Source organism: Oncorhynchus gorbuscha, unplaced genomic scaffold (assembly GCF_021184085.1).
Source record: "Oncorhynchus gorbuscha isolate QuinsamMale2020 ecotype Even-year unplaced genomic scaffold, OgorEven_v1.0 Un_scaffold_5701, whole genome shotgun sequence".
Lineage (NCBI taxonomy): Eukaryota > Metazoa > Chordata > Actinopteri > Salmoniformes > Salmonidae > Oncorhynchus > Oncorhynchus gorbuscha.
This window is the reverse complement of record NW_025749447.1, coordinates 5,001-14,063: the sequence shown is the minus strand read 5'-3', so window position 1 is coordinate 14,063 and position 9,063 is coordinate 5,001. Positions and strand designations below refer to the sequence as shown.

The window sequence follows — 9,063 nt, the reverse complement described above, 5'->3', positions numbered from 1 at the left end:
CTCCCTCGTGTTTCTAGTTTAGTGTCACAATGCTGTCAAATCCTCCCCTCTTCTAGTTTCGTGTAGCTATGCTGTCAAATCCTCCCTCGTGTTTCTAGTTTAGTGTCACAATGCTGTCAAATCCTCCCTCATGTTTCTAGTTTAGTGTCACTATGCTGTCAAATCCTCCCCTCTTCTAGTTTCGTGTAGCTATGCTGTCAAATCCTCCCTCGTGTTTCTAGTTTAGTGGGGCTATGCTGTCAAATCCTCCCTCGTGTTTCTAGTTTCGTGTCACTATGCTGTCAAATCCTCCCTCGTGTTTCTAGTTTAGTGTCACTATGCTGTCAAATCCTCCCTCGTGTTTCTAGTTTAGTGTCACTATGCTGTCAAATCCTCCCTCGTGTTTCTAGTTTAGTGTCACTATGCTGTCAAATCCTCCCTCGTGTTTCTAGTTTAGTGTCGCTATGCTGTCAAATCCTCCTCTCTTCTAGTTTAGTGTCACTATGCTGTCAAATCCTCCTCTCTTCTAGTTTAGTGTCACTATGCTGTCAAATCCTCCCCTCTTCTAGTTTCGTGTAGCTATGCTGTCAAATCCTCCCTCGTGTTTCTAGTTTAGTGTCACAATGCTGTCAAATCCTCCCTCATGTTTCTAGTTTAGTGTCACTATGCTGTCAAATCCTCCCCTCTTCTAGTTTCGTGTAGCTATGCTGTCAAATCCTCCCTCGTGTTTCTAGTTTAGTGGGGCTATGCTGTCAAATCCTCCCTCGTGTTTCTAGTTTCGTGTCACTATGCTGTCAAATCCTCCCTCGTGTTTCTAGTTTAGTGTCACTATGCTGTCAAATCCTCCCTCGTGTTTCTAGTTTAGTGTCACTATGCTGTCAAATCCTCCCTCGTGTTTCTAGTTTAGTGTCACTATGCTGTCAAATCCTCCCTCGTGTTTCTAGTTTAGTGTCGCTATGCTGTCAAATCCTCCTCTCTTCTAGTTTAGTGTCACTATGCTGTCAAATCCTCCCTCGTGTTTCTAGTTTAGTGTCACTATGCTGTCAAATCCTCCCTCCTGTTTCTAGTTTAGTGTCACTATGCTGTCAAATCCTCCCTCGTGTTTCTAGTTTCGTGTAGCTATGATGTCAAATCCTCCCTCGTGTTTCTAGTATAGTGTCGCTATGCTGTCAAATCCTCCCTCGTGTTTCTAGTTTAGTGTCACTATGCTGTCAAATCCTCCCCTCTTCTAGTTTAGTGTCACTATGCTGTTAAATCCTCCCCTCTTCTAGTTTAGTGTCACTATGCTGTCAAGTCCTCCCTCGTGGTTCTAGTTTAGTGGGGCTATGCTGTCAAATCCTCCCTCGTGTTTCTAGTTTCGTGTCACTATGCTGTCAAATCCTCCCTCGTGTTTCTAGTTTAGTGTCAATATGCTGTCAATTCCTCCCTTGTGTTTCTAGTTTAGTGTCACTATGCTGTCAAATCCTCCCTCGTGTTTCTAGTTTAGTGTCACTATGCTGTCAAATCCTCCCTCGTGTTTCTAGTTTAGTGTCGCTATGCTGTCAAATCCTCCTCTCTTCTAGTTTAGTGTCACTATGCTGTCAAATCCTCCCTCGTGTTTCTAGTTTAGTGTCACTATGCTGTCAAATCCTCCCTCCTGTTTCTAGTTTAGTGTCACTATGCTGTCAAATCCTCCCTCGTGTTTCTAGTTTAGTGTCACTATGCTGTCAAATCCTCCCTCCTCTCTTCTAGTTTAGTGTCACTATGCTGTCAAATCCTCCCCTCTTCTAGTTTAGTGTCACTATGCTGTTAAATCCTCCCCTCTTCTAGTTTAGTGTCACTATGCTGTCAAGTCCTCCCTCGTGGTTCTAGTTTAGTGGGGCTATGCTGTCAAATCCTCCCTCGTGTTTCTAGTTTCGTGTCACTATGCTGTCAAATCCTCCCTCGTGTTTCTAGTTTAGTGTCACTATGCTGTCAAATCCTCCCTCGTGTTTCTAGTTTAGTGTCACTATGCTGTCAAATCCTCCCTCGTGTTTCTAGTTTAGTGTCGCTATGCTGTCAAATCCTCCTCTCTTCTAGTTTAGTGTCACTATGCTGTCAAATCCTCCCTCGTGTTTCTAGTTTAGTGTCACTATGCTGTCAAATCCTCCCTCCTGTTTCTAGTTTAGTGTCACTATGCTGTCAAATCCTCCCTCCTGTTTCTAGATTCGTGTAGCTATGCTGTCAAATCCTCCCTCGTGTTTCTAGTATAGTGTCGCTATGCTGTCAAATCCTCCCTCGTGTTTCTAGTTTAGTGTCACTATGCTGTCAAATCCTCCCCTCTTCTAGTTTAGTGTCACTATGCTGTTAAATCCTCCCCTCTTCTAGTTTAGTGTCACTATGCTGTTAAATCCTCCCCTCTTCTAGTTTAGTGTCACTATGCTGTCAAGTCCTCCCTCGTGGTTCTAGTTTAGTGTCGCTATGCTGTCAAATCCTCCCTCGTGTTTCTAGTTTAGTGTCACTATGCTGTCAAATCCTCCCTTGTGTTTCTAGTTTAGTGTCAATATGCTGTCAAATCCTCCCTCGTGTTTCTAGTTTAGTGTCACTATGCTGTCAAATCCTCCCTCGTGTTTAGTGTCACTATGCTGTCAAATCCTCCCTCGTGTTTAGTGTCACTATGCTGTCAAATCCTCCCTCGTGTTTAGTGTCACTATGCTGTCAAATCCTCCCTCGTGTTTCTAGTTTAGTGTCACTATGCTGTCAAATCCTCCCTCGTGTTTAGTGTCACTATGCTGTCAAATCCTCCCTCGTGGTTCTAGTTTAGTGTCGCTATGCTGTCAAATCCTCCCTCATGTTTCTAGTTTAGTGTCACTATGCTGTCAAATCCTCCCTCGTAGCTACATTGCTGTTATTCTGGCTGCAGAGACTGTGACTGTGTTAGCCATAGACTGTATTAGCCATAGACTGTGTTCGCCATATACTGTGTTAGCCATAGACTGTATTAGCCATAGACTGTGTTAGCCATAGACTGTGTTAGCCATAGACTGTGTTAGCCATAGACTGTGTTAGCCATAGCTAGCTGGCTGGCTGGCTAACAAGCAAGGGATCAGAACGTTGCCAGCAAGCATAGCAACAGAGCGTAAAGAACGAACGACTGGGTCGGCGTTCGTAAATATCAAACTAATCGAACGAACGACTGGCAACTGGCACATTCCACATATGATCAAGTATGAATTTGCTTAAATAAATTAAAATATTTGTAAAAATATTTTATTTCCAAATGGAAGGGCCCATTTGCTTGGACTGTCTCTCTGTGTGTGTAAACATTGACATAACAATATTTAAAATAGATTCTCTCTCTATATATTCTGTATATCGTAACCTTGGTATTATTGTTTTTACATTTTAAGGGTCTGTTAATACCTTCAACATTCCAGGTAATGATCTGATGGCTGTGGGTAGATACAATGCTTTTTAAGGGTCTGTTAATACCTTCAACATTCCAGGTAATGATCTGATGGCTGTGGGTAGATACAATGCTTTTTAAGGGTCTGTTAATACCTTCCACATTCCAGGTAATGATCTGATGGCTGTGGGTAGATACAATGCTTTTTAAAATGCTCTCATGTTATTGAACCTTTATTTAACGAGGCAAGTCAGTGAAGAACAAATTCTTATTTACGATGACGGCCTACCAAAAGGCAGAAGGTCTCCTGCAGAGGACAGGCTGGGATTAAAGATTAATACTAAATAAAATACAAAAATATGGGACAAAACACACATCACGACAAGAGAGACAACACTACATAAAGAGAGACAACACTACATAAAAGACCTAAGACAACAACACAGCATGGTAGCAACACAACAAGACAACAACATGGTAGCAACACAACATGACAACAACATGGTAGCAACACAACATGACAACAACATGGTAGCAACACAACAAGACAACAACATGGTAACAACACAACATGACAACAACATGGTAGCAACACAACATGACAACAACATGGTAGCAACACAACATGACAACAACATGGTAGCAACACAACATGACAACAACATGGTAACAACACAACATGACAACAACATGGTAACAACACAACATGACAACAACATGGTAACAACACAACATGACAACAACATGGTAGCAACACAACATGACAACAACATGGTAGCAACACAACATGACAACAACATGGTAGCAGCACTAAACATGGTCCAACAGCACAAAGGGCAAGAAGGTAGAGACAACAATACATCACGCAAAGCAGCCACAACTGTCAGTAAGAGTGTCCATGATTGAGTCTTTGAATGAAGAGATGGAGATAAAACTGTCCAGTTTGAGTGTTTGTTGCAGCTCGTTCCAGTCGCTGGCTGCAGAGAACTGAAAAGAGGAGCGACCCAGGGATGTGTGGGCTTTGGGGACCTTTAACAGAATGTGACTGGCAGAACAGGTGTTGTATGTGGAGGATGAGGGCTGCAATAGATATCTCAGATAGGAGGTAGTGAGGCCTAAGAGGGTTTTATAAATAAGCATCAACCAGTGGGTCTTGCGACGGGTATAGAGAGATGACCAGTTTACAGAGGAGTATAGAGTGCAGTGATGTGTCCTATAAGGAGCATTGGTGTCCCATAAAGAACATCTAGCTTCTAGAGAGCACCCTTACCTGCCGGTCTATAAATTACATCTCCGTAATCTATCACGGGTAGGACGGTCTGAATGACGACAATCAAACACACGACATAGGTTCCTCAATATGTTTTTATTGAGTATAGTAAGGGACAGTCCTCTGATAATATCTACTTGTATACTTTATATATATATATACTTCTACATATACTTGTCCCAAAGACAAACACACACCACACAATCACTCACAGAAGAACAACACATGCTCAGTTAGAACAACACACGCTCAGTCCCTGTGTGTCCCTGTGTGTCTCTGTGTGTCCCTGTGTGCGTGTCCCTGTGTGTGTGTCTCTGTGTGTGTCCCTGTGTGCGTGTCCCTGTGTGTGTCCCTGTGTGTGTCCCTGTGTGTGTCTCTCGGTGTGTCTGTGTCCCTGTGTGTGTCCCTGTGTGCGTGTCCCTGTGTGTGTCCCTGTGTGTGTCCCTGTGTGTGTCTCTCGGTGTGTCTGTGTCCCTGTGTGTGTCTCTGTGTGTGTCTCTGTGTGTGTCCCTGTGTGTGTCTCTGTGTGTGTCTCTGTGTGTGTCCCTGTGTGTGTCTCTGTGTGTGTCCCTGTGTGTGTTCCTGTGTGTGTCTACCGCGAGGCGAAGTAGGGCCTGGTCCCTGTGTCTCTCTACCGCGAGGCGAAGTAGGGCCTGATCTTCATGCTGATGGCTTTGAGAGAGTACCAGGATCCCTTCCAGTTCATCCACACCATGCCGTCATCCGTCCCGTGTTTTGCCATGTACCGGGTGTAAGCCCCGCCCCAGTAGTAACGGCCGTTGGGATTGGCTGAGTGACACCTGTTGTACCACCAGCCACCGCCGTCCTCACGGGAGCACTGCTTGGACGGGTCACCTGGGGTCCTGTTAGAGGGGAGAGAGGGGGGAGGGGGGGAGAGAGGGGGAGGGGGGGGGTGAGAGAGGGGAGGAGGGAGAGAGGGGTGAGAGAGGGGGAGGGGAGAGAGGGGAGGAGGGAGAGAGGGGTGAGAGAGGGGGAGGGGAGAGAGGGGGAGAGTGGGGGAGAGAGGGAGAGAGTGGGGGAGAGAGGGGGGTGAGAGGGAAGGGGAGAGGGGGAGAGGGGAGGGGGAGAGAGGGGAGGAGGGAGAGAGGGGTGAGAGAGGGGGAGGGGGAGAGAGGGGGGAGAGGGGGGAGAGTGGGGGAGAGAGGGGAGAGAGTGGGGAGAGAGAGGGGAGAGGGAGAGAGGGGGGTGAGAGGGGAAGGGGAGAGGGGGGAGAGAGGGGTGAGAGAGGGGGAGGGGGAGAGAGGGGGGTGAGAGGGGAAGGGGAGAGGGGGGATCAACTAACCAACCAATCGTCCATTTCAATACCATCACAGAGAGAGACAGAGAGAGATGTAGAGAGAGAGAGAGAGAGAGAGATGAAGAGAGAGAGAGAAGTGGAGAGAGAGAGAGAGAGATGCAGAGAGAGAGAGAGAAAGAGAAAGAGAGAGAGATGGAGAGAGAGAGATAGAGATGCAGAAAGAGAGAGAGAAGCGGAGAGAGAGAGAGAGAGTGAGAGAGAGATGCAGAGAGAGAGAGATAGAGACAGAGAGAGAGAGAGAGAAAGAGAGAGAGAGATAGAGACAGAGAGAGAGTGAGAGAGAGATGCAGAGAGAGAGAGATAGAGACAGAGAGATAGAGACAGAGAGAGAGAGAGAGAGAGAGAGAGAGAGAGAGAGAGAGAGAGAGAGAGAGAGAGAGAGAGAGAGAGAGAGAGAGAGAGAGAGAGAGAGATGCAGAGAGAGAGAGAGAGAGAGAGAGAGAGAGAGAGAGAGAGAGAGAGACAGAGAGAGAGAGAGAGAAAGAGAGAGACATCATCCCATACCAGTTATCGTTATCTCTGTCGTAGGTGCTGAACATCATTCCATTGTGTATGGTCATGGTCCGGTTCTCTCCAAACAGCTCCGTAGCCCCTTCCAGCATCACGTTGCCGGCCGTACCAGAGTACCCGCTGATCGCCATCACATATCGGGACGCCTCGCTCTACACAAACGTGGTTTTTATTTACGTCTGTCTGTCTCTGTCTGTCTGTCTGTCTGTCTGTCTGTCTGTCTGTCTGTCTGTCTGTCTGTCTGTCTGTCTGTCTGTCTGTCTGTCTGTCTGCCTGCCTGCCTGCCTGCCTGCCTGCCTGCCTGCCTGCCTGTCTGTCTGTCTGTCTGCCTGTCTGCCTGCCTGTCTGTCTGTCTGTCTGTCTGTCTGTCTGCCTAGCTGTCTGTCTGTCTGCCTGTCTGTCTGTCCGTCCAACTGTATAGTAAAGGTACTGTTACAGTTGAAGTCGGAAGTTTACATACACCTCAGCGAAATACATTTATACTCAGTTTTTCACAATTCCTGACATTTAATTCTAGTACAAATTCCCTGTCTAACGTCAGTTAGGATCACCACGTTATTTTAAGAATGTGAAATGTCAGAGTAATAGTAGAGAGAATGATTTAGTTCAGCTTTTATTTCTTTCATCACATTCCCAGTGGGTCAGAAGTTTACATTCACTCAATTAGTATTTGGTAGCTTTGCCTTTAAATTGTTTAACTTGGGTAAAACGTTTCAGGTAGCCTTCCACAAGCTTCCCACAATAAGTTGGGTGAATTTTGGCCCATTCCTCCAGACAGAGCTGGTGTAACTGAGTCAGGTTTGTAGGCCTCCTTGCTCGCACACACTTTTTCAGTTCTGCCCACACATTATTTTATAGGGTTGAGTTCAGGCTTTGTGATGGCCACTCCAATACCTTTGACATTGTTGTCCTTAAGCCATTTTGCCACAACTTTGGAAGTATGCTTGGAGTCATTGTCCATTTGGAAGACCCATTTGCTACCAAGCTTTAACTTCCTGACTGATGTCTTGAAATGTTGCTTCAATATATCCACATAATTTTCTTCCCTCATGATGCCATCTATTTTGTGAAGTGCACCAGTCCCTCCTGCAGCAAGCACCTTCACAACATGATGCTGCCACCCCCGTGCTTCACGGTTGGGATGGTGTTCTTCAGCTTGCAAGCCTCCCCCTTTTTCCTCCATGCACTATTGTAAAGTGACTGTTCCACTGGATGTCATAAGGTGAATGCACCAATTTGTAAGTCGCTCTGGATAAGAGCGTCTGCTAAATGACTTAAATGTAAATGTAAATGCAAACATAACGATGGTCATTATGGCCAAAAGGTTCTATTTTGTTTCATCAGACCAGAAAACATTTCTCCAAAAAGTGCGATATTTGTCCCCATGTGCAGTTGCAAACTGTAGCCTGGCATTTTGTATGGCAGTGTTGGAGCAGTGGCTTCTTCCTTGCTGAGCGGCCTTTCAGGTTATGTCGATATAGGACTCGTTTTACTGTGGACATAGATACTTTGTACTGGTTTCCTCCAGAATCTTCACAAGGTCCTTTGCTGTTGTTCTGGGGTTGATTTGCACTTTTCGCACCAAAGTACGTTAATCTCTAGGAGACAGAACGCGACTCCTTCCTGAGAGGTATGATGGCTGTGTGGTCCCATGGTGTTTATACTTGCGTACTATTGTTTGTACAGATGAACATGGTACCTTCAGGTGTTTGGAAATTGCTCCCAAGGATGAACCAGACTTGTGGAGGTCTACAATTATTTTTCTGGTCGTGGCTGATTTCTTCTGATTTTCCCATGATGTCAAGCAAAGAGCCACTGAGTTGGAAGGTAGGTCTTGAAATACATCCACAGGTACACCTCCAATTGACTCAAATGATGTCAATTAGCCTATCAGAAGCTTCTTAAAGCCATGACATCATTTTCTGGAATTTTCCAAGCTGTTTAAAGGCAGTCAACTTAGTGTATGTAGACTTCTGACCCACTGGAATTGTGATACAGTGAATTATAAGTGAAATAATCTGTCTGTAAACAATTGTTAGAAAATGACTTGTGTCATGCACAAAGTAGATGTCCTAACCGACTTGCCAAAACTATAGTTTGTTGACGAGATATTTGGGAAGTGGTTGGAAAACACGTTTTAATGACTCCGACCTAAGTGTATGTGTTACCTGTATAGTAAACTGTTGGTACTGGGCGTGGCTGTGTTACCTGTATAGTAAACTGTTGGTACTGGGCGTGGCTGTGTTACCTGTATAGTAAACTGTTGGTACTGGGTGTGGCTGTGTTACCTGTATAGTAAACTGTTGGTACTGGGTGTGGCTGTGTTACCTGTATAGTAAACTGTTGGTACTGGGCGTGTCTGTGTTACCTGTATAGTAAACTGTTGGTACTGGGTGTGGCTGTGTTACCTGTATAGTAAACTGTTGGTACTGGGTGTGGCTGTGTTACCTGTATAGTAAACTGTTGGTACTGGGCGTGGCTGTGTTACCTGTATAGTAAACTGTTGGTACTGGGCGTGGCTGTGTTACCTGTATAGTAAACTGTTGGTACTGGGCGTGGCTGTGTTACCTGTATAGTAAACTGTTGGTACTGGGCGTGGCTGTGTTACCTGTATAGTAAACT

General features: G+C 45.5%; 1 pseudogene; it reads right to left on the bottom strand.

The window, feature by feature from the left end:
• Positions 1-5,241: 5,241 nt before the first annotated feature.
• Positions 5,242-9,063, bottom strand: part of LOC124029167 — a 7,864-nt pseudogene continuing 4,042 nt past the window's right edge.